This window comes from Megachile rotundata, chromosome 13 (genome assembly GCF_050947335.1).
Source record: "Megachile rotundata isolate GNS110a chromosome 13, iyMegRotu1, whole genome shotgun sequence".
Taxonomy (NCBI): Eukaryota; Metazoa; Arthropoda; class Insecta; order Hymenoptera; family Megachilidae; genus Megachile; species Megachile rotundata.
In genome coordinates, this window is record NC_134995.1 from 2642501 (window position 1) to 2665622 (window position 23122).

Here is a 23122-nt window from a genome sequence, read left to right on the forward strand (position 1 = left end):
GATTTATCACGCGAGTTCGGAGGTTGCAGTAGTATGATACGAATCGTGCAGGTATTTGAAGATAGTGGACAACAATTATAATTATATAATGTTATATTCTCCAATAAATCCTTGATTATATATGTATGTGTAGATATGGACAATGTTCCTTTATGGTATATTCTTACGCTTATCCGCTCGACGAAATGGGTAGTCGATTACGACTCCCGAGGAATCAGGCTGGGCTGATGTGGTATTGGATGACTGGACGGGCCTCAGGCAGGATTACCTAGCACTGAGGTTACCGGTATGCAGACTAGGGCGGACTGGCGCCGACTGGTTCTAGATGATAAGGAATGGTCTGGGTTTTATAGTGGTTGAGGACAAAGGAAATCGTTCTAGAAGGTTCTGGCTGATGTAAGAGGATGTTATGGCTAGGTGTCGATAAGGATGTTCTAGAAGGTTCTGGCTGATGTAAGAGGATGTTATGGTTAGTTTATCTTGGAGGATGTTTGTAAGACGAGATACGGGAGTTGTCGTGAGAGGATGTTGTGGTTTGCTGTCGATAAGGGTGTCATGATTAATTTGGCTGGAGGATGTTTATGAGTTGGATTATCGGGAGGATGTTTATGAGATTGAGTTCGAGGAAAGGACTTATCTTGTGGGAAAGGAATGTCGAGCGGTTCCTACGCTACTTGCTTCCTTATCTCTATGTGATTAACTATGGCGTGAATAATATCTTAAGATTACATACATGTCTTACACTCTAGGGTTACATTCATATCTTATAGTCTATGGCTACATACGTGTCTTATATTCTACGGTTACATTCGTATCTTATATTCATACCTTACGTTCTATGGCTACATACTCTTATATTCATATCTTATGTTTTATGGCTATATACGTGTCCTATATTCTATGTCAACGTCGGAGGCCCGACGTCACACCTCCCCCCCTAGGAAAAGTCAATTTTTACGGAGGAAAAATTGGCTTCCCTGGTGTTTCTCGCACTCGCAGAGTTTGTTGGGGTTGTTGGGGACTTCACTTATTTGAGTTTATATGTCTCTATTAAGGAGGGGTAAAGGGGGTTTTGGTACGACGATAGCTCCGTTTGGCCGTATATTTCAGGGTGCCGTCTCTGCCGGTTGTTGATCCTGGTTGTTCGAGTAGTCGGGGTGGCTGTTGTTTGTTGTTCTTCCTCCATGGCCAACAAGATCGTCCAACATCTGTTCCCTGCATGTGCCGGCCTGGCTTCTTGCTGGGTTGCTTGCCCGGAATCTTCTTTTCGGATGGTGGGATGGGGTGGTCTCTCGGGGTGTTTCCTCCTTCTTTAGGTTCGTATCCCGCGAAAACCATGTTTTTGGTTAGCGCTGCCATTTCCGTGTCGTGGACCCAGCTTGGTTTGCCGAATCCATTGAATTCCTTTGTTACTCCAAACAGCTCCCATAGGCCCAGTACATTCGGTCTGGTCCATCCCAGAGGCGTCTTTTCATCCCAAAGCCATTCTAGTCGTTCCCTGTTGAGTCTCCTTTCCTCTTGGGTATTCCTGATGCACTGGGTGGTGGTGATTAGTAGTATTAGAGCCCACATGATGAAGTGCTTTGTTCGCTGGATTAACGACGAGTGGTTCCTTGTAGACCTGGGGGTTTTCCTTCTGTCGTTCGTCGGGAGTGGGGGTGACGTGTGAGCCGTGAATACCGACGCGATGGGGGCGGCTTTGAACTTCTTCAGGCGGTTCGCATGCACAATTTTCATTCGTCCTTTCACAATTATTTTTACATTTCCGTTTGGGAATACCCACCGGATTTCGTATGGTCCAAGATACTCATCGTCGAATTTATCGCGGCGCAAATCATTCAACAGCATAACCCGTTCTCCAACCTTAAAACTTTCTACATGCACACGGCGATCGTAGTGTCGTTTGGATTTTTCTTTTGCATCCATAAGATTCTTACGCGCATCACTCACAACCTGTGTCACCTTAGTTTGTAAATCTCGCGGGTATTGGTTGTACGAATCGTTGGTTGTTTCGACTAACATCGTATCTGCCGTAAGGACGCGCGCGGGATCGCCAAATACTAACTCGTGTGGGGTGTAGTGGGCGTCCTCGTGGGCGCTCGCATTTTCCCGCGTGGCGCGGTTATTATTCTGTTCGGTCTCAGACTCCGATAAGTCCGTGTCGGAGTTGTTAATTCTATCATCCCGATCTAGTATTTGCGCGGGCGTTGATGGCAGTGGGGACTGATCGCGTAAACTTCTTGCGTCTGGTTCTGTCGCGCTTAAATGTACGGGAAGAGTACGACCGATTTCTCGAGTGTGGCTACCGGCGCGCTCGGTGGCCAGCTCAACTGTTTCGTCTATTTTTACTTTACTGAACATCTCCCTTAGGCGTGCTGGCCTCGAATCGGGTCTGGTCCGATCGAATGGCAGGATTAAGTTTCTCCACCGGACGCATCGGCTCCTCATCGAAACATCGGCGTCCTCTAGGAAAGGGTGTCCCAGTATTCCGTGCTGAGGTATAGGGAAGGAATCGGGGACTACGTAGAATTCGAATCGTTCCCCGAATAACGTAACGTTTGTTGTGCCAAGGGTCGTGATAGTGTCCGATGTGACTCCGAAAAATTTTGTTTCCTCCTTGGCGTTTATTTCCGTGTGAGGTTTCAGAGCGCCGAGTTTTATTAAATTCGGTGCGGCACCAGTGTCGACCATCATGACTGATATTGATTTTAACTCCGGCGCGCTTATTCTGATTTGGGGGTCTGTTGTTCCTCCCCAGCAATCGACACAGTTGACTCTGCGTGGTCCAATGTAACCGCGTGCACTGTTTTCGTGCTTGGGCCCTCCCGTCCTTTGTTCGTCGCGGGCGGGAGGGCTTGCTCGTTTCCCGAATTTCGCATTTGTTCGTTGTATCGACGTTTTCTGCATTCGTGCAGATCGTGACCCGGAATGTTGCAGTATCGGCAGAATCTATCGGGCGGTGGCGGATCTCTCCTATCATCTCCGCGGGGGTATCGCGTGTATCCCCGATTTGTCTGGTAGTTCCGCGGCGGAACAGGCGACGTTGGTTTCCACGAGTCGCGACGCGGTGGACTGCTAAAACGGCGTTCGCGCCATTCCGAGTTTTGATCACGCCTTCCGAAATCAACGCGACGCGGAGATTCGTTTCTTCTAAAGTCTCTACTCGATCGCCAGTCGGGAGTTCCGTCACGCTGTTCGAAATTCACACGGCGCACTTCGGTACGGCCCTGTCTCGACTTTTCTAACTCTAATCTCTTGAACGCTGAGATGGCTTCTCGAAATACGCATTTTAACGGTTCGGCCGCGACCGCTTTTACTTCTAAACGCATGGGTGACATCAACCCATCAATAAAGCACCCTTTCGCGAAATTGTTGATTTCGTCAATGTTAGGCGCGCCTCGGTCGCAATCGAGGATCGCGTCACGCAAGTCTTTTACTCGGGTTATAAAATCTAGAACGTGCTCACCGTTCTTCATGTAGATACTCGCTAATTCGCCGCGGTAGTAGTCGACGGTGCGCTGTGGTCCGAAGATGTCCTTTAGGGTGTTGCACAGCTCGGCGACGGTGTAGATCTCTTCGTCCTCCACAGCAGCGGCGGCGTGCCCACTCAAGTGTCCAATAATGAGTTTGACCAGAGTTCCCTCGGCGTGAGCGGGAATTAACTGCCTGGCTCTTTTACACGCCCGGGTGAATGTTAATAACGTTGGCGAGGAACCATTGAAGACGGGCACCATTTTTACTGCTTCGTTAAGAGTGTAACCGATGGATTCACTGACAACGGCAACACTTGGCACCTCCATCTCCGTAGGTGGTTCCTCGGGAATGTCTCTTTTCCTCGGTATCGCCCCTTGGCTCTGTTCAGCTTTCCGGATTCTGGCTAACAGTGCTTCGTTCCGCAGGCGAGCTTCCTCCAATTCTCGTCTCTCGCTGTCAAGCCTTCGGGCCTCCTCTCGAAGGCGCCTCTCTTTTTCAATTTGTTGCTTCTGTACCATGGCCATTTCGTCCTCACTCATTGGTTCCGTTTGCCTCGAACGGAGTTCCATCGGCGTCGTCTTCTGCGTCCCAGCCGGTTGCGACGGCATGTTGGCGGCAGAATTCGTCTACCGAAGGCGGACACGACCAATTGTTTTCGCGAAACGCCCGGAAAAGGTCCACCAATACTTTGTCCGGCACTTCCCTGTGGTTACGCACTTTTATGGCACTTCTTGTGTCCAAAATGTCGTAGCTGAATAACGGCACTTCGCGTGATAACGTCCCAGTGTCCGATTCACTATCCAAAGTCACAATTTCCGGTTCAAACACTTGTCGTAGAAACTTCTCTTCGAGGAGCTTGAGCTTCCTCGCCTTTTCTCGCCGGCCCGCACGGCAGCCACGCTTCTTTCTCCCCTATTTCCAAATGACGATTACGAAAATCTTATTACTTACGAAAGAAAAGTACAATTCCTGTACTCAGTCTCAATGACTTACCGGCATGCTGTTGGCTAGCGTATTCCGCAGCGTTTGAACGCGCAAAAATCGGGTTACCAACAGCGATCGTCGGCTCGTAATTGAGCTATTCACTATACTGTACGCGAAGAATTCGCAGTCTCTTTCGATACCGTGGCAACACCTTCGCTTTTACGCGCAAGTGCGACACAAATATCTACGGAAAACCTGACGAATCCTGTAGACAGAATGCCCTAAGCCTCTTCCAGGCAAGAGGTAGTACAGCTATGCAGCGCACGTACCGCTTGCAAGGTTAAGAACGTTAAGGATCTGCTCTGTCGAAAACTCTGTAGCGCGAAGAATTCGCAGTCTCTTTCGATACTGTGGCAACACCTTCGCTTTTACGCGCAAGTGTGACACAAATATCTGCGGAAAACTAGCGAATCTTGTAGACAGAATGCCCTAAGCCTCTTCCAGGCAAGAGGTAGTACAGCTCTTGAAGCGCACGTACCGCTTGCAAGGTCAAGAACGTTAGAGATCTGCTCTTGTCGAAAAACTTTGTAGCGCGAACTCGACGTCTTAACTGTACGAAGGAGCGTGACTGAATGAGCGCGTTACTGCAGCGGCAGTGGATGCGTCACCCGCGCTGGCGTGAGACCCGGCGCGTCGTGGGAACGGGCGCGCTCAGGAATGCGGCGCGCTTATCTCCCGCTCGGTACGGTCGAGCGTCCGGCCGGTGTCGTCTTACGTCTGGCGCGCTCCTTATCTCGAGACCTCCTTGTCCGCTTTGCTCTTTCACACGCTTCGTAATCTTAGCTCGCTGAATGTCACGTAGGCAGCTATCTCTCCACGGTGCTGAGTCAATCCCACCGCTGTCACCAATTTTGTTACGGCCAGGGGTGTCCAGTGAAATAATGTACGGTTTCACTTGCCTCGCTGGCTATAACTTCTAATTATTTTGCTCAGCTTTCGGGTTAGCGTAGCTCGCTGGCTTACGTCGTGGCCCTGGGTCCCGTGGAAGCAGCTGTCGTTGAAGTATCTCTATGTCCTCGTCGTGGCTATTAAGCTCGTCTCGTGTGATTTATCACGCGAGTTCGGAGGTTGCAGTAGTATGATACGAATCGTGCAGGTATTTGAAGATAGTGGACAACAATTATAATTATATAATGTTATATTCTCCAATAAATCCTTGATTATATATGTATGTGTAGATATGGACAATGTTCCTTTATGGTATATTCTTACGCTTATCCGCTCGACGAAATGGGTAGTCGATTACGACTCCCGAGGAATCAGGCTGGGCTGATGTGGTATTGGATGACTGGACGGGCCTCAGGCAGGATTACCTAGCACTGAGGTTACCGGTATGCAGACTAGGGCGGACTGGCGCCGACTGGTTCTAGATGATAAGGAATGGTCTGGGTTTTATAGTGGTTGAGGACAAAGGAAATCGTTCTAGAAGGTTCTGGCTGATGTAAGAGGATGTTATGGCTAGGTGTCGATAAGGATGTTCTAGAAGGTTCTGGCTGATGTAAGAGGATGTTATGGTTAGTTTATCTTGGAGGATGTTTGTAAGACGAGATACGGGAGTTGTCGTGAGAGGATGTTGTGGTTTGCTGTCGATAAGGGTGTCATGATTAATTTGGCTGGAGGATGTTTATGAGTTGGATTATCGGGAGGATGTTTATGAGATTGAGTTCGAGGAAAGGACTTATCTTGTGGGAAAGGAATGTCGAGCGGTTCCTACGCTACTTGCTTCCTTATCTCTATGTGATTAACTATGGCGTGAATAATATCTTAAGATTACATACATGTCTTACACTCTAGGGTTACATTCATATCTTATAGTCTATGGCTACATACGTGTCTTATATTCTACGGTTACATTCGTATCTTATATTCATACCTTACGTTCTATGGCTACATACTCTTATATTCATATCTTATGTTTTATGGCTATATACGTGTCCTATATTCTATGTCAACGTCGGAGGCCCGACGTCACAGTCATCGTTTCACCGAACCGACTATGCGGAGCGATTTATTATTAATAACATCCTCATTTATGAATCCGAACGTACCAAAACCATATAGGAGTACTAAGAATACAATGCTCTAACAGGTCTGGTCATTATTTTAATGGGTTATGAGTCATCGATTCACCGAACCGACTATGCGGAATGAAAAATTTTCGATAATTTCGTTAATTATGAATCCGAACGTGCCAAAATGGTATAAATGTTCTAGTGATACGTTATTCTATAGGTTTTAATCGTTTTTTATATAGGTTGTCAGTCGTCGATTCACCGAACCGACTATGCCGGAGAGACTTTGGTACGTTCGGATGTTACGGCCAGGGGTGTCCAGTGAAATAATACGCTATTTCACTCGCCTCGCTGACTGTATCCTTTAATTATTTTGCTCAGCTTTCGGGTTAGCGTAGCTCGCCGGCTTACGTCGTGGCCCTGGGTCCCGTGGAAGCAGCTGTCGTTGGAGACGTTGAAGTATTTCTATGTCCTCGTCGTAGCTGTTAGGCTCGTCTTGCGTGATTTATCACGGAAGCTCGGAGGTTGCGATAGTATAATTCAAGTCGTGCAGGTATTAAAGATTGAAGACAACAGTATAATTATATAATTGTATATTCTCCAATAATAAATCCTCGATTGTATATAGGTAGATATGTGTATTGTTCCTTTATAATATATTCTTATGCTTACTCGTGTAACCGTACAAAGTACGCTCACATATTAGAGATTCATAGTTCGCGGATTGCGGGGTGGGGTAGAGAGCAATTAGGCAGACTATTTCGTCACGCGTCCTAATAGCGCATGCGTGTTATCCCCTCCAGGGGACAGGTGAGCGATCGACCCGCAAGCCGTGAAATCGATCGTCACTCTGATCTCGACCGGCTTCTAGATCACTCGTAATTCTAACAAGGGGGTCCGCCTAACGAAAAACGGAACATAGCTTGAGTCAAACTGACTATCGAACACGCAGTAAAACGGCTGGTGCTCGCGGTTATTGTTCGCGCCTCAAACTGAGGAGTCGTTGATCCAAACTGTATCACGGCACGGTTACGCGTTATTCCCGCGATTTGGAAAATCGGAGATTTTGCAACCGGGGGATCAGAGTCAATTAGAAAACCACTCCAGATTTACATTGTATTGTTTTTATTTTATTAAAATTTAATTTTTTCTCGCCATTTTTGATTTCATTTTTTTCCTGCGTTGAGAATTGCCAATTTTTTTGTTACAATTTTGCTTTTGGCTTTCGCTTTGAAAAAGAAATCAGTAAGACTGCTGGAAATATGAAAGAAACGAGTTTAAAAAATTGTCTGTTAATTGTTGGCGTGTGAAATCTGTGATTTTTCGTTGAGTCTTTTTGGGTGGCTGAAAGTCCATATCGTTCGGATCGCTTTTGGTTTACATACTCGCCGCTTGGAGGCCGCGGTGCTCGCTTTGGTCGACACGACGATGACAGGATATTTTGGCGGCATCGCTGGAGGCTGTGCATGTCGTGTGAGCAATTCCATCTTCTGGGACCGAGAAAAGGAGGGTTCAAGCTTCATGAGAAGCCGATCCGCGGCACGCCAACCCCCTCCAATCAGTAGGGATTGTGAGGTGAACTTGGGGGTTGTAAATCGCAAAATTTCCACTTTTTTGTTTATCCCGCGAAAACGGTTCAAGCAATCGACTTGAAAATTTGTACAGAAATGCTTCAATGGTCCCTCAATCGATAGCATGCACTCAATTTACGCACCCACCCCCGGGGCCGGATTGAAAGGGTTGGAGGTACCAACCTCCACAACGGGGGTTGGTTTCACGCTAGGGCCCAACCATCAACAAACACGATACTGTCGTGACGAAAACAAGTTTTTCCGTGAATTGCAGGTCCAAAATTGGTTTTTAACTGTGGAAAAGATGAAAAAACAGGAAGGGGTTGTTCTTTGACAGCGCGTAGCGTCCAAGGGGTTGGTGCAAATGCAACCAAAATTTTACCACGTGTAACAGGGATCGAGACGAAGCTCCGGCAAAAGTTTCAGCGAAATCGAAATAACCACCCTTTTGGAAAGGGTAGAAAATTATGGAGGGGGTTGGGGGTGTTGGAGGGGGTTGAGCTGGGCATTTTCGGAAAGGCCGTAACATAAAGAGCCTCATCCTTGACAAAAATTTTGGATTTTTTCTTTTTTTCGGTCGAATTTAGAACCTTTTTTGTCACTTTCTTGACGCCGATCCCGGAAGGGGTGGCAGATAGCAATGGCACTCGTGGAGTATTGAGACAACCCATGGGCCCACCTATCCTCAAAACTTTAAAGTCCTACCTCCTACACAGTGGAAATGACGACGGTGTAAAGAAAGTGGTGCGTTAATTTTGGCCACCAGTGTAGACGAATTACAAACGAGCAAAGCCAGGGGTGATAACGAAGCCTCCAGGCCCCAGAAACCCTCAGGTTCGTTATTCACTCTCTCCTGAGCTCGGGCAGTTTACTGCAATTTGGAAGTTCCTTTTACGCGTGATTCGGATCCAAAATTGAGGATTTGGAGCTATCGGTACATTTGTGTGTTGTGAGTTACAGAGGGGCCGGAACCCACACAATTCTTGAGTGTGCATTCCCTCTCTTCCTGTTAACTCATAGCCACAGTGGCGTGGCCAATGTCAAACGTGATTAAGTGGCTCATGAACCCACTGATCATATTTTGACATTCCTGTGTCACACGCTCTAAAGAGCGTAGTATAACGATAGTGCGCCGCAAGTTGAGCACCAGCGTCGTAGCTAGAATATCTTTGAACAAAGCGTTAAAGTCGAGAAAGGGGTTTTTCTTTATTTAGTGTGTCGCTTGCTACGGCCTTGTCAAGGCCGAGTCTCTATTTACCGCGCGCGGTGACGAACGTTCGTCTGGGTGTAAACATCGATAGCTAGCGAATTCCAAAATCGATTTTGTAAACTCTTCGGAGTAATAATAGTCGAAATATAGTTTAAAGCAGATATCGCAATCTCCCATCAGCTGATTTATTTTTCAAAGAATTTTGCCGGTAGTATCGCAGGGCCTCGTTCAAGCGCTCGGGGTATAAGAACAAAGAATTTATAAACTAGTCATATTAAATATCTAAATTTAATAAATTTCGTGTCTACCAGATTTTAACGAGTGTGTCATTGGCTGAATTACTGTCCTTCCTCTTGCCTTGAAATCTTTCAACGCGAACCCTATTCTAAAAAGGTCCGTACTCTCCTCTCGCAACATCTCCTTTCGCTCGGCTACTAAGGGAGGAAAAAGCGGTTACACTCGCTCGACGAAATGGGTAGTCGTTTACGACTCCCTAGGAATCAGGCTGGGCTGATGTGATACTGGATGACTGGACGGGCCTCAGGCAGGATTACCTAGCACTGAGGTTACCGGTATGCAGACTAGAGCGGACTGGCGCCAACTGACTCTGGGTGATAAGGAATGAGCTGGGTTTTATAGTGGTTGAGGACAAAGGAAATCATTCTAGAAGGTTCTGACTGATGTAAGAGGATGTTATGGCTAGGTGTCGATAAGGATATTCTGATTAGTTTATCTTGAAGGATGTTTGTAAGACGAGATGTAGGAGTTGTCGTGAGAGGATGTTATGGTTTGTTGTCGATAAGGGTATCATGATTAATTTGGTTAGAGGATGTTTATGAGTTGGATTATCGGGAGGATGTTTATGGGATTGAGTTCGAGGAAAGGACTTATCTTGTGGGAAAGGAATGTCGAGCGGTTCCTACGCTACTTGCTTACATATTGTTCCCTATCTCTATATGATTAACTATGGTTAAACATGGCGTGAATAATGTCTTACGGCTAAGGTTACATACATGTCTTACACTCTATGGTTACATTCATATCTTATATTCTATGGCTACATACGTGTCTTATATTCTATGTCAACGTCGGAGGCCCGACGTCACACCTCCCCCCCTAGGAAAAGTCAATTTTTATGGAGGAAAAATTGGCTTCCCTGATATTTCTCGCATTCGCAGAGTTTGTTGGGGCTTTTGGGGACTTCACTTCACTTGTCACTTCGTCTACGTTGTCACTTGGTTGGGGGTTTAAATGTTCTTTTTCTTGGGGAATACACTCGATGGCGTCGTCCGGCAAGTTCAGCTTTTCCTCGTTTTTCTGTTTCAGGAACAGAAAGAAATGTGTCATGGAGCTCCAAACGGCGACCAGCAGGTGTAGACTCCAGCCGTAGGCTGCGTGTAGGGCGATTCCGTTCAGGATTGAATTGATGATGAGTTTTGTGATGCGGATACTAAGGTATATGCCAATAAGGCCCGCGCTGAACGACCCGAATTTGACGAAGGTGAACCATAACTTTTCTCCAGCGGACTTTGCTATCTTCTCTATTGATGCAGCATCCAGTAGGTTTGATATTTGTACGCTACCCGTGGTGAATTGCCTTCCCGTGGCGCCTTGGGCAATCGAGCTGATCACCGAGGCCTTTTCGATCGGGAACATAATATGGTTTTTCAGTTTATTCAGATCTTCGGCTGAGTATATGCCTCCATTTGCCAGATTGTGTGGGTCCACGTATTTCCAAGTCGGTCTGGTGATGGATTGTAAAGCCTGAGGTGGAATTGTTTCCGTCAGGCCCGGTGTGAGACGGTACCAGGCTCCGTTCAGTTTATACATAGTTGGCATCAGCGAGTTGCACTCTCTCCTGGTTCCCGCGGCGGTGAGAATGTGGTTTTTCGGGGTGAGAAACCGAGATTCGTTTTTATATTTTACTGGCAGTTCGTCAAAGCACTCCTCCGTTTTCCTTACTTGGCAGGCGACGGGTATGCACTGTATGACGTGTATAGCCTCTCCTGATGAAACGGCCATGTGTCCCGGTGCCTTGGTTATTGCGTAGGCTACTTCCTCCGGTGATGTGTGCATTAAGGTGAGAGCGTTCCTTATTATCTGCCTTTCCAGATTGCACTTTTGTTCGAGGACGTCATTGTATAATTGCAGTAGTTGATTCTTGATGTGCCGCTCCACGTATACGAATTTCGAGTTGACATACGTGAAAATGTCAAGGTTGTTGACGGGTGTTCGAGTTTTTGCCTTGAACTTCCCGTCGGACGCTGTTTCGACAATAAATAATTTTGGATGTTCCGTCTTCATGAGCCGGTATCCACAAAGCGTTATTTCGTGCGTTTTCGTTAGTGCGAACGTTGTGTCCTCTGCTGTAACTACATAAACAGTGGGTGTTCGCTGCTCTCGGGATGTTATCTTGTCTGCTCGCCCTTCGTAGAGGACATCATAGTGGTTGAAATGGCAGGAATCGCTGGGCACTGGTTCCCAGTAGGTGTAGCCATCTTCGGCGTCCAAGCAGCTTCCCGCCTGCAGCGAGCAGCGTTGTCCCGATCGAAGAATCACCTGATTTGTATCCAGTTTAACTGGTGTCACGTAGTTTTTGATGGACACTGTAACTGATGCCTGAACCACCACGTCTGTCCAAGATCCATATGGGTCTGCATACGTTGTCCCAGAACAGGTTCCTTGGGTGTCAATCCTCCCGGCGATTGTCAGGCTAACGTGGCTAGTTGAATTCGGCTGAATTCCTGTGACTTGTACTGATGGCGTGATTGCTATGGTTCCGGTTACTTGTAGGTTTCGACAGGTCTCATGTGTCGTAGAAAATATGTATTGCTGCCGTCCGTTATGTACCACTGATACGTGCGAATGCATTCCGCAGTAATAAATGGTCCTGTCTATCTCCAATCGGCATTGGATGACCGGAGTCTCGTTGAAGTCGCCCAATTGTAGTAATTGTATGTCCTTTAATTCTGTTAATGGCTCGATGCTTTGGGGAGAACAGTCCAGCTGATCGACGATGAAGAAGGTGGAGATGTTGAGTGTTGGTCCGCTGCAATCGTAGCCAATCAATCCTGATGCTCGGTGGATGGTGACTAGTAGTATTAGAGCCCACATGATGAAGTGTTTTGTTCGCTGGACTAAAGACGAGTGACTCCTTGTAGACCTGGGGGTTTTCCCTCTGTCGTTCGTCGTTGGGAGTGGGGGTGACGTGCGAGCCGTGAATACCGACGCGATGGGGGCGGCTTTGAACTTCTTCAGGCGGTTCGCATGCACAATTTTCATTCGTCCTTTCACAACTATTTTTACGTTTCCGTTTGGGAATACCCACCGGACTTCGTACGGTCCAAGATACTCATCGTCGAATTTATCGCGGCGCAAATCATTCAGCAGCATAACCCGTTCTCTAACCTTAAAGCTTTCTACATGCACACGACGATCGTAGTGTCGTTTGGATTTTTCTTTTGCATCCATAAGGTTCCTACGCGCATCATTCACGACCTGTGTCACCCTAGTTTGTAAATCTCGCAGGTATTGATTGTACGACTCGTTGGTTGTTTCGACTAACATCGTATTTGCCGTAGGGACGCGCGCGGGGTCGCCAGATATTAACTCGTGTGGGGTGTACTGAATGTCCTCGTGGGCGCTCGTATTTTCCCGCGTGGCGCGGTTATTATTCTGTTCGGTCTCAGACTCCGATAAGTCCGTGTCAGAGTCGTTAATTCTATCATCCCGATCTGGTATTTGCGCGGACGTTGATGGCAGTGGGGACTGATCGCGTGAACTTCTTGCGTCTGGTTCTGTCGCGCCTGAATGCACGGGAAGAGTACGACCGATTTCTAGAGTGGGGCCACTGCTGCCTTTGGTGGCCGGCTCAGCAGTCTTTTCTAGTTTTATTTTACTGAACATCTCCCTTAGACGTGCCGGCCTCGAATCGGGTTTAGTCTGGTCAAATCGCAGAACTAAGTTCCTCCACCGGACGCATCGGTCCCTCATCGAAACGTCAGCATCTTCTAGGAAAGGGCGTCCCAGTATTCCGCACATGGGTATAGGGAAGGAATCGGGGACTACGTAGAATTCGAATCGTTCCCCGAATAATGTAACGTTTGTTGTGCCAAGGGTCGTGATAGTGTCCGATGTGACTCCCGAAAATTTTGTTTCCTCCTTGGCGTTTACTTGCGTGTGAGGTTTCAGAGCGCCGAGTTTTATTAAATTCGGTTCGGCACCAGTGTCGACCATCATGACTGATATTGATTTTAACTCCGGCGCGCTTATTCTAATTTGGGGGATTGTTGTTCCTCCCCAGCAATCGACACAGTTGATTCTGCGTGATCCAACGTTACCGCGTGCACTGTTTTCGTGCTTGGGCCCTCCCGTCCTTTGTTCGTCGCGGGCGGGAGGGCTTGCTCGTTTCCCGAATTTCGCATTTGTTCGTTATATCGACGCTTTCTGCATTCGTGCAGGTCGTGACCTGGAATGTTGCAGTATCGGCAGAATCTATCAGGCAGCGGCGGATCTCTCCTATCATCTCCGCGGGGGTATCGCGTGAATCCCCGATTCGCCTGGTAGTTCCGCGGCGGAACGGGCGACGTTGGTTTCCACGAGTCGCGACGCGGCGGACTGTCAAAACGGCGTTCGCGCCATTCCGAGTTTTGATCACGCCTTCCGAAATCAACGCGACGCGGAGATTCGTTTCTTCTAAAGTCTCTACTTGATCGCCAGTCGAGAGTTCCGTCACGCTGTTCGAAATTCACGCGGCGCACTTCGGTACGGCCCTGTCTCGACTTTTCCAACTCTAGTCTCTTGAACACCGAGATGGCTTCTCGAAATACGCATTTTAAAGGTTCGGCCGCGACCACTTTCACTTCCAAGCGCATGGGTGACATCAACCCATCAATAAAACAGCTTTTCGCGAAATTGTTAATTTCATCGATATTAGGCGCGCCTCGGTCGCAATCGAGGATCGCATCACGCAAGTCTTTTACCCGGGTTATAAAATCTAGAACGTGCTCACCGTTCTTCATGTAGATACTGGCTAATTCGCCGCGGTAGTAGTCGACGGTGCGTTGTGGTCCGAAGATGTCCTTTAGGGTGTTGCACAGCTCAGCGACGGTGTAGATCTCTTCGTCCTCCACAGCGGCAGCGGCGTGCCCACTCAAGTGTCCAATAATGAGCTTAACCAGTGTTCCCTCGGCGTGAGCGGGAATTAACTGCTTGGCTCTTTTACACGCCCGTGTAAATGTTAATAAAGTCGGTGAGGAACCATTGAAAACGGGCACCATTTTTACCGCTTCGTTAAGGGTATAACTGACGGATTCACTGGCAACGGCAACACTTGGCACCTCCATCTCCGTGGGTAATTCTTCGGGAATATCACTTTTTCTCGGTATCGCCCCTTGGCTCTTTTCAGCTTTCCGGATTTTTGCTAACACTGCTTCGTTCCGCAGGCGAGCTTCCTCCAGCTCTCGTCTCTCGCTGTCAAGCATTCGGGCTTCCTCTCGAAGGCGCCTTTCCTTTTCGATTTGTTGCTTTTGCACCATGGCCATTTCGTCCTCACTCTTTATTTCCGTGGGGGTGTCCCACTTGGACGTCGACCGATTGGACGGTCCCGATTCGACGCGTTCCGATTCGAAGCGGTGCCGATTGGACGCGTTCCAATTCGACGCGGTGCCGATTGGACGCGTTCCAATTCGACGCGGTGTCGATTGGACTCGTCCCAATTCGACGCGGTGCCGATTGGACGTCGTGCCGATTGGACAGGTTTCTTTTGGACTCCGAATCTTTCGGACTGCGTAGAGATTGGAACTCGCTCTGGTTTAGTTCGTGTAGCGGTATACGCAATTCGGTGTATGAAGTTTCGTATATATTATGCGTTATGTGATAAAATATGTGATGGAATATATTAAATTCGGCTGTGAATTAAATTAAATTGGTGATTTTTTTCTGTTTCGTGTGTTGAAGTACATAATATGTGTTTAGCAATGTATAGATGAAATTTAACATCTTTCGTAGCATCGTATTTAAACCTGTATATAATAGTGGTTTTTCGTCGGATTTCATAATGCAAATGTACGCTAATGTTCATTTTGAAGAAAATCAGCAGCAGTAAATATTTGTCATTGATTGGTAAGTAATTTTGTCCATTGTATGTAGAAGCGATGTTTGAATGTTGTATTTATTGTTTGACAGGTACAGGTTATAATGGGGAATATTTGCAAGCTGATTATTAAGACAGTGCAGGAAGCTGCATGTCAGTTATTGCAAGAAATATGGTATCACGTAGAATATTATTGTCCAGTAATCCATATGTATAGGTTAGTTTGGATTTATTAAAACTATATGGAATTTTGAAGTGTGCGATGTAGAACTGATTTATTTTTTCTCATAAAGAAGTGTAGAATATGATAGAGAACACTCTATAAATGGATAAGTTAAATCATGTGTTAAAGGGTTTATTATTATTTATCAATTTCTTTTGCGCGTTACATGTATAAGTACTATAGCTGTGAACTCAAGCATGTTTCCTCTTTTCGTACATTCTGATGGTCCAACATGGCCAAAGTCATGCTAATTTCGTGTATTGCTTATTTCGTGAAAGAAATTTGATCGATAAAATTGTATCTAATTTTTGACAGGTATAGGCTACAGCGAATCGCTTCTTGAAAGTACTTATTAAGGTAAAACAATGAAAATGAACCTGCATATTCCATGAAATAAAATGAAAGTGCTGTTAAATACAATATATCAATATAGAATAATATGATCTTTTGTTCTGTCCATTCATTTTTAGCATTTGTTCAGACATTGATATAGAAATTACAAAAGAAGTTATAGAGGAAAAAAAATTGAAGACATACAATAAAGAAATGAACCAATGTTGAGACAGAATGTATAATTTTTAATGAAATATTTGAACAAATAACTCAGGCATTGTCTGAAAGCGCAAATGCAATTATTTTCTGTCGAGGTACATCAGGAAATATGTTTAAGGTAAAAGAAATATTAAACTTTATTTTTCTCAATATATCCTTTATTTTATAATTAATGCTGTTGAATACATTGTATCAATATATAATAATATGATCTTTTGTTCTGTCCATTCATTTTTAGTATTTGTTCAGACATTGATGTAGAAATTACAAAAGAAGTTATAGAGGAAAAAAAGTTGAATACATACAATAAAGAAATGAACCAATGTTGAGACAGAATGTATAATTTTCAATGAAATATTTTGAACAAATAACTCAGGCATTCTGTGAAAGCGCAAATGCAATTACTTTCTGTCGAGGTACATCAGGAAATATGTTTAAGGTAAAAGATATATTAAACTTTATTTTTCTCAATATATCCTTTATTTTATAATTAAAGCTGTTGAATACATTGTATCAATATATAATAATATTTCTTTTCTTTATTTCCAGCACATGTTCCAGCACCGATGAAGAAATTATAACAAAGAAGTTGGGAGTATTATAAAATTAAATAAATTTGTCTTGCATCAATCATAAACTTGAAAAACAATATAACCCTAACATACTTTAAGTAAATAAATTGATACAGAGAAATAAGATACTTAAATTGTAATTTCCTGTTCCAAGTTCCTTGATATACACTTAATATTATGGTTCCCATATTCTTTTCCTATCTGCAAACAAACACTTTTATCGAGTAAAATATCAGAAGTAAAAAAAAGTTGTGTGCAACAAAGGCATGGTTATTTCACTATTCACTTTCATCTATTTCGTATCACTTGTACTGTGTTTACACTTAGAATCATCTCATCCCAGTACAACAGTCCCATTAGAATATTCCATTTTTAAGATGAATAAGACAAAAAAGGGCAGAAAAATCAATAATTGACTCTACCGATCCACGCATTTTCGTGCTTAACATCTCTTCTTACATGTAAGCGCAAATACTTTTCAATTTTTTGACAAAAAAAAGTGCTTATCATGACAGATAAATTATTATATAAACTTACATTATATGAAAACACAGTAACTAGAGTCTACTATTATTTCATGCATGCTTAGCGCTGCTCAATCTGTTAATTCTAAATGATATTATTATAGTGATAGTATTGTTATCATCGATAAAGGTATGACATACCATCATACCTGGAGGATCACAACACAATCTCAACCTGTCATGTTTACCTTCCATAGAAAATTTGTACCTCTATATCCACTGGTGCTCTCAGTTTCTTCTTCTCGTTCTCCATTGATCAAGAAATGCAGCAGAATAAGTGTTGCTTGCTACAAAATAGTATATTATTTATATTAGTATATTGGATACTGCTTACATTTAAGAATACTCGAAGTTGTGTACAGGAATGAAAGACGCTTATTCCCTGGAGGCAGTTGTAGAAGAGATATACAGCAGGTAGAATATTGTGTTACTCCAGCTGTCAAATTCGGGGCACCATAACCTCCACTACAAATGTTTCCAATTGCGGCTCCTGAAATGGAAATTGGTTAAAGATGACGCGATTAGTTAAACGAAGGATATTAAAAATCATAATATAAAGCCAAGGTTCGACACACATACACCGATTGTTGAAAAACAATAACAGGAAAACTCACCTTAATGTGAGTTTAGTAACTTAGAATATCGGCAGTAGGCAGTTATTCAGTCGATAATCCTTCTTTGCAGATGGCGAATATACCTGCGATTAATATTGTTTATTTCTTACAGGAACAAATATCGGTACAGTAAATATTCGATATGTGCACAAATGATCTGTACGATATGTGCATCAAAGTTATCCCCACCACTGGGGGGAAAACCCCTTCAGACGCCAAGAAGCTTGATCGCCGAGAAATGTAACGTGATCCGGGCCTTAGTATATCCGTGAGACAATACCAATGCAAATATAAAACTTGTTTATTTTTGATTTTTCCGAGATCCAACTTTTACCAATAGATTCTTTACATTTTTCTGATTAAAATAAGACCAAACACGACATAATTTGGACTATATTTACTGGTGTAATTGACGATAAAAGTTTCTCACGTCGAAGAGGATAGCGAGTCAAAAAGAGAGAGACGCTACGATCGTAGCAGTCGGCAAAGATCAAAAGTCTGTTCGATTGTTTGCAATACTTGAGCATTGCTAATTTTTTTTATTTTTCATCCATTTCTTTATATAACTTTCTCCATCATATTCGCGACATTTTTCTGATTAAAATGAGACCAAACATGACGTAATTTGAGTTATATTTACTTGCAATGTCTTATTAGAGTAAAGTCATCGATATACGCGTAACACTTGAAGTTACAAGTAAATATGTCCCGAAGTATACCGTGTTTGGTCTCATTTTAATGAGAAAAATGTTACAAATATGATGGAAAAAATTTCACAAAAAAAAAAAAATACAAAATAAAAGTTTCATTCTTGCATTAGGAGTGTCCTTCTGGTAGGTCACTGTTTGTTTACGTTCAGTCTCCTTCGCTCGAAATGTAGGAACTGTACGATATCTACACCAGTTCGACGTTCGGCAAAACATCAATCAATGTAGGAAGTGTACGATATCTGCACCAGTTCGGTCCCGAGAATGGTGCACATATCGAGCATGTACTATACATAGTCTAAATTATTTAGTGTTTAGTCTTATTTTAATCAGAAAAATATGAAGAATCTATTAGTAAAAGTTGGATAACGAAAAAATGGAAAATAAAGAAGTTTTACTCTTGCATTAGTATTATCCCTCACTATGTTTCCGTTTGTTTACATTCGGTATCCTTCGCTCGCTGTCCTTTTCTACGTTCGGCAAAACATCAATCAATGTAGGAACTGTACGATATCTGCACCAGTTCAGACCCGAGAATGGTGCACATATCGAATATTTACTGTATTTCTAGCACCCAGTGATGACGCTGACGTCAATAACTCCATTTATGGTTTTCCACCTAAATCGGCAGTCGAAAGAATTAATCAACAATAGGTAAAGTAGGACAAGGGCAGCGATATATCGACGTATGATATGCAGCGGCAAATTTGTCGTATTTACATATCATTTCATTTTTATTCCGTTTTATTAAATTAATAACATATTGCCTACCTTCCCACTTATTTATTTATTATATCACGTACTTAATACTTACAGATTTACGATAAACAATAACATACAATTAATCTATACTAGTATAATAAAGCAGAGAAGTTTGTTTAAACGAGTTAATTTTCAATCGGATATGAAAAAATATTTTTCTGTAGATAATCCGTATATCGAGGAATACTGTAAGCTATATAACATGTCGCAATACTCATTGAAAATATAAATTCTTCTACTAGAAGTATTCATAGCTTAATAAATGGTTTTTCATTGTTTCATATTCTATAGAATTATATTAGGTTGAAGGAATTGTTCTTAGAATACAAGTATCTGGGTATCATGATCTTATTGCAATTCAAAATTACTTTCATATATTATATTTATATTACATTATACTATTTTTCACATATTACACATTGTTATAATTTTAAATTATATTGTATTCAATTACACATATTGTATATTTAAATATTCCCATAACAGAATGTATTTTTCACTATATACTATACCACGTATTTACCTTGTACCTTGGTCACTCACCCTATTGTTTATTGAGTTTTTTCTTAGAAGCTCTATAGTCGTGTCTACTAGAATACTCATAACAGCTACAAGTCACTTTAAAGCTGGAATTATAAAAAAAAACGGGTTTGTTAGAGTAAATTAGTTGTTAAATAAGGAAAGAAAGCACAATATTAGGTTAAACAAGGATCTGACAGGTCATCATAGTTTTCAACAACAGACAATCAATTACCTTAATTCATTTTTTTCAGTAATGGATGGTAATTAGGATAAAATGCATTGACAAGACATTGCAGCAATGGTTCATATTAAAACGATCCTTGTTTCTTCCAAGATCAAGGCATCCATTGACAGCTACGTACACAGGAACGGACTGGCACTGGAGATTGTTCACAGAAGTAGTCCCTATTTGGCAATTCCAGCAGTGTACAAAGCCTTGGCTATCTTGATTACGGTGCTGTTCTTCATCTCTCTGTTGATTATTGGTGCATTGGATCAATGTATCTCATTTTATGGTAACATATTATGTATTTATATTGCTTGTGCGCATTAACATATTTTCATGTAACTTACCTTACATGAAAGAACTCAGTAGCTGGTTACTACAATGCTAAAATCACAAAAATCTAAAACCAACAGCGAATGGGAATAGTTTGTAAAACATTAGTAATATATAATATAAAATAATATATCAGTATTCACAGAAGTTGGACATGCACTGGTTAAACACGGCCTAAGGCAGTAGTTTCACGTAACAGGAGTCACTCTTTATTTATAAATAACCAGCAGTGCGAAATTCGTCAACATGGTACGATATAATATACAACGCGATTTCACTTAATACTCTGGAAACACATCGGAATAATGAAAATACTTTTCACTCTTTCTTTATTGATAGGTTTATCTATTCATTTATACGGAACAGGATCCGTGAAAAAGATCCGATGCGCTATAACCTACAATGCGAAATACAAAGTACAGTTAAATACGAATCACGTCAAAATTGAGACACACCGAAAAACTATGCGCACCTTAACTCACTTCTAATTAATACGCACAGAAGTAACACGGAATTCGCAGAACTAAACAATTAAAAACTATCGCTAACGACACATAATACCATCTCACAATTTTTACGATGTTTACCGGACGCGTGTCCGCATGGCGGCACAGCGTCGTCGTGCGTAAGGGTGCGTCCACACGTGAAGGATGATTTTCGCTTAAAGGCTTATCCCGGTATCATATATTTACGACTAGACTGCTAAATAAATGGTTCTTTTTACAATAGAAATAAACACACTAATGAACTCTTAAATACTTTATGAACAAGAATAATAGAAGTTTATTTAATTATAACTCAAGATTTGTTCGGCCGCGAACCGAAGACTTTGTCGCGATTAAAGAACTTACAACAGGGTTCAAGTGGTTCGGCGCGCGGACCGCCGTGAACCGTTCATACCTCGAAATACGGGTCATCGAGGACCCTTTTGTCTCTCAGATCCGGCCCGAACGAATCTTACCGTAGACATGCACGTGTCATAAACCAGCTACAGCTGTACCTCTCGCTTAAACAGTTTTTGACGAACAAAAGCATAGAGTTCTTCCTAACCGTTACCTTCGGAAACGCGAGGGTATTTAGGCGATTTTTCGTACAACGAAAAACACAGTCGAACGTTGAAGCTTGCACGGTTCGGATCGAGAATCGAAGAAGTCAATCGTGACTTAGAAGTTTCCGCGTAACGCGACGTAGCATAGCCAATGCAGGGTGGTTCGGAAATCATTCACAACACCATTCGAGCGAGACCCTGCACTCCTCGAATGGGCCACGGTAGGGTGGTTAAATCATACATCGCACACTGTTCGGGGAGTCCTACACTCCTCGAATGGGCCACGGTAGGGTGGTTAAATCGTACATTACACACTGTTCGGGTGAGTCCTACACTCCTCGAACAGGCCACGGTAGGGTGGTTAAATCATACATGATTCGAGTGAGTCCTACACTCCTCGAATCGATCATCGTGAATAATCTCACGCAACGTGAATTATCACGCGAATCGAACAACGCTGAGCGAGACTCTGTTCTCCTCAAATCGAACCACATTGAGCGAGACCCTGTTCTCCTCCAATCGAACAACATTGAGCGAGACCTTGTTCTCCTCATTCAATACGCAATCAACATAACGTACACATACTCGTACACATTTTCACCGTAGAATCATTAACGAACACATATTTTTGTAAGGGGTTTTTTATGCCGCAAGGCTTTTTCCCCTAATTCGAATCGCTAGAGCCAATAAACGATCACGATTTGTCAGGCTCAATTGTATCTAAACAATTTTTATTTACCCTCTTCCTCAATCGAATTCATCTATTCCTTGAAACACGAAATTTCTCCATGTTGGACAGATTTCGACGATACATTTTTTGGTGCCTCCTGTGAGGTATGAGCGGTAAAACGGTGAAAATGTGTAAACGAGTGGGAAAAAGGGTAACTTTCCCGATTTCCTAATCGACGGCCATCAGGCCCAAACCGTTACACGGTTAATCGTTCGGCTCTCAGCCTTCAACAAATTACCATATATTAATAGACCTCAGGGTCGCATCATCCAAATAGTCCATACGCGGACTCTCACGCAACCCAATCGGGTAAGACCTAGCAATTAATGGTTCTTAACCTTTTTTGCCACGATGGTCGAACTTCAATATTTTGAAGTAACAATCCGCATCAGCACGCGGAGTGTTATCGTGACAAGCTACACATCAGTGGTCAGCTACACGTCGCACTCTTAAAACATCACCACGCCGGTGAAATCCAACACGATCATGGACAATCATCACCTGGGAATTCTCTCGCATCTGCTACCCGCTGCTGAAGACGTCCGTCAGTGAAGCTAAGTATTCTCTGCTATATTTTCCAATAGCTGTTTCAACTAGTTTCACGCGAATAGTTACGGACGCGATCGTTTACAAATTCAAATTACAAATCAGAGACGCGCATCGCTTGAGAGACGGCTACTTCGAAAACTGTCGGGCGGATAGAAAATCCGATCAAACAAGTTTAAATTCACGATTAACTCACGTTACCGAATAGTTACAAGAATTTGAAAAATTGCACGACGAGCTCGCGATTATCGACCAACCGGACGATTAAATCGAACGATTAAATGATATTGTTGAGATCGAGAATCGGTATTATACTTCATTAGATAAAAACGGATCAATGACAACCGCCGGGACGTCATCAACGTAAATTAACGATACATTCCGCAACGCGCTATTAAACACAACAATTACCGGTAAT

General features: G+C 43.4%; 3 long non-coding RNA genes across 5 annotated transcripts; 2 read left to right on the forward strand and 1 right to left on the reverse strand.

Moving 5' to 3' along the window:
• The first annotated feature begins 15443 nt into the window (after positions 1-15443).
• Positions 15444-16820, forward strand: LOC143265698 (uncharacterized). 2 transcript variants are annotated; one of them, XR_013040370.1, is made up of 4 exons: positions 15444-15562; positions 16039-16238; positions 16359-16559; positions 16670-16820. It is a non-coding gene; the product is annotated as an uncharacterized LOC143265698 (long non-coding RNA). The 2 variants fall into 2 exon arrangements; XR_013040371.1 differs by lacking the exon at positions 16359-16559.
• Positions 16821-19102: 2282 nt separating this feature from the next.
• On the forward strand, positions 19103-20296 carry LOC143265699 (uncharacterized). The gene is made up of 2 exons (XR_013040373.1): positions 19103-19191; positions 19354-20296. It is a non-coding gene; the product is annotated as an uncharacterized LOC143265699 (long non-coding RNA).
• On the reverse strand, positions 19664-21078 carry LOC105664072 (uncharacterized). Of its 2 annotated transcripts, none has more exons than XR_013040372.1 (4): positions 20863-21078; positions 20395-20777; positions 20054-20293; positions 19664-19925 (listed from the first exon to the last, which is right to left on the reverse strand). It is a non-coding gene; the product is annotated as an uncharacterized LOC105664072 (long non-coding RNA). The 2 variants fall into 2 exon arrangements; XR_001097371.2 differs by having other exon boundaries at positions 20853-21075.
• Between the last annotated feature and the right edge of the window lie 2044 nt (positions 21079-23122).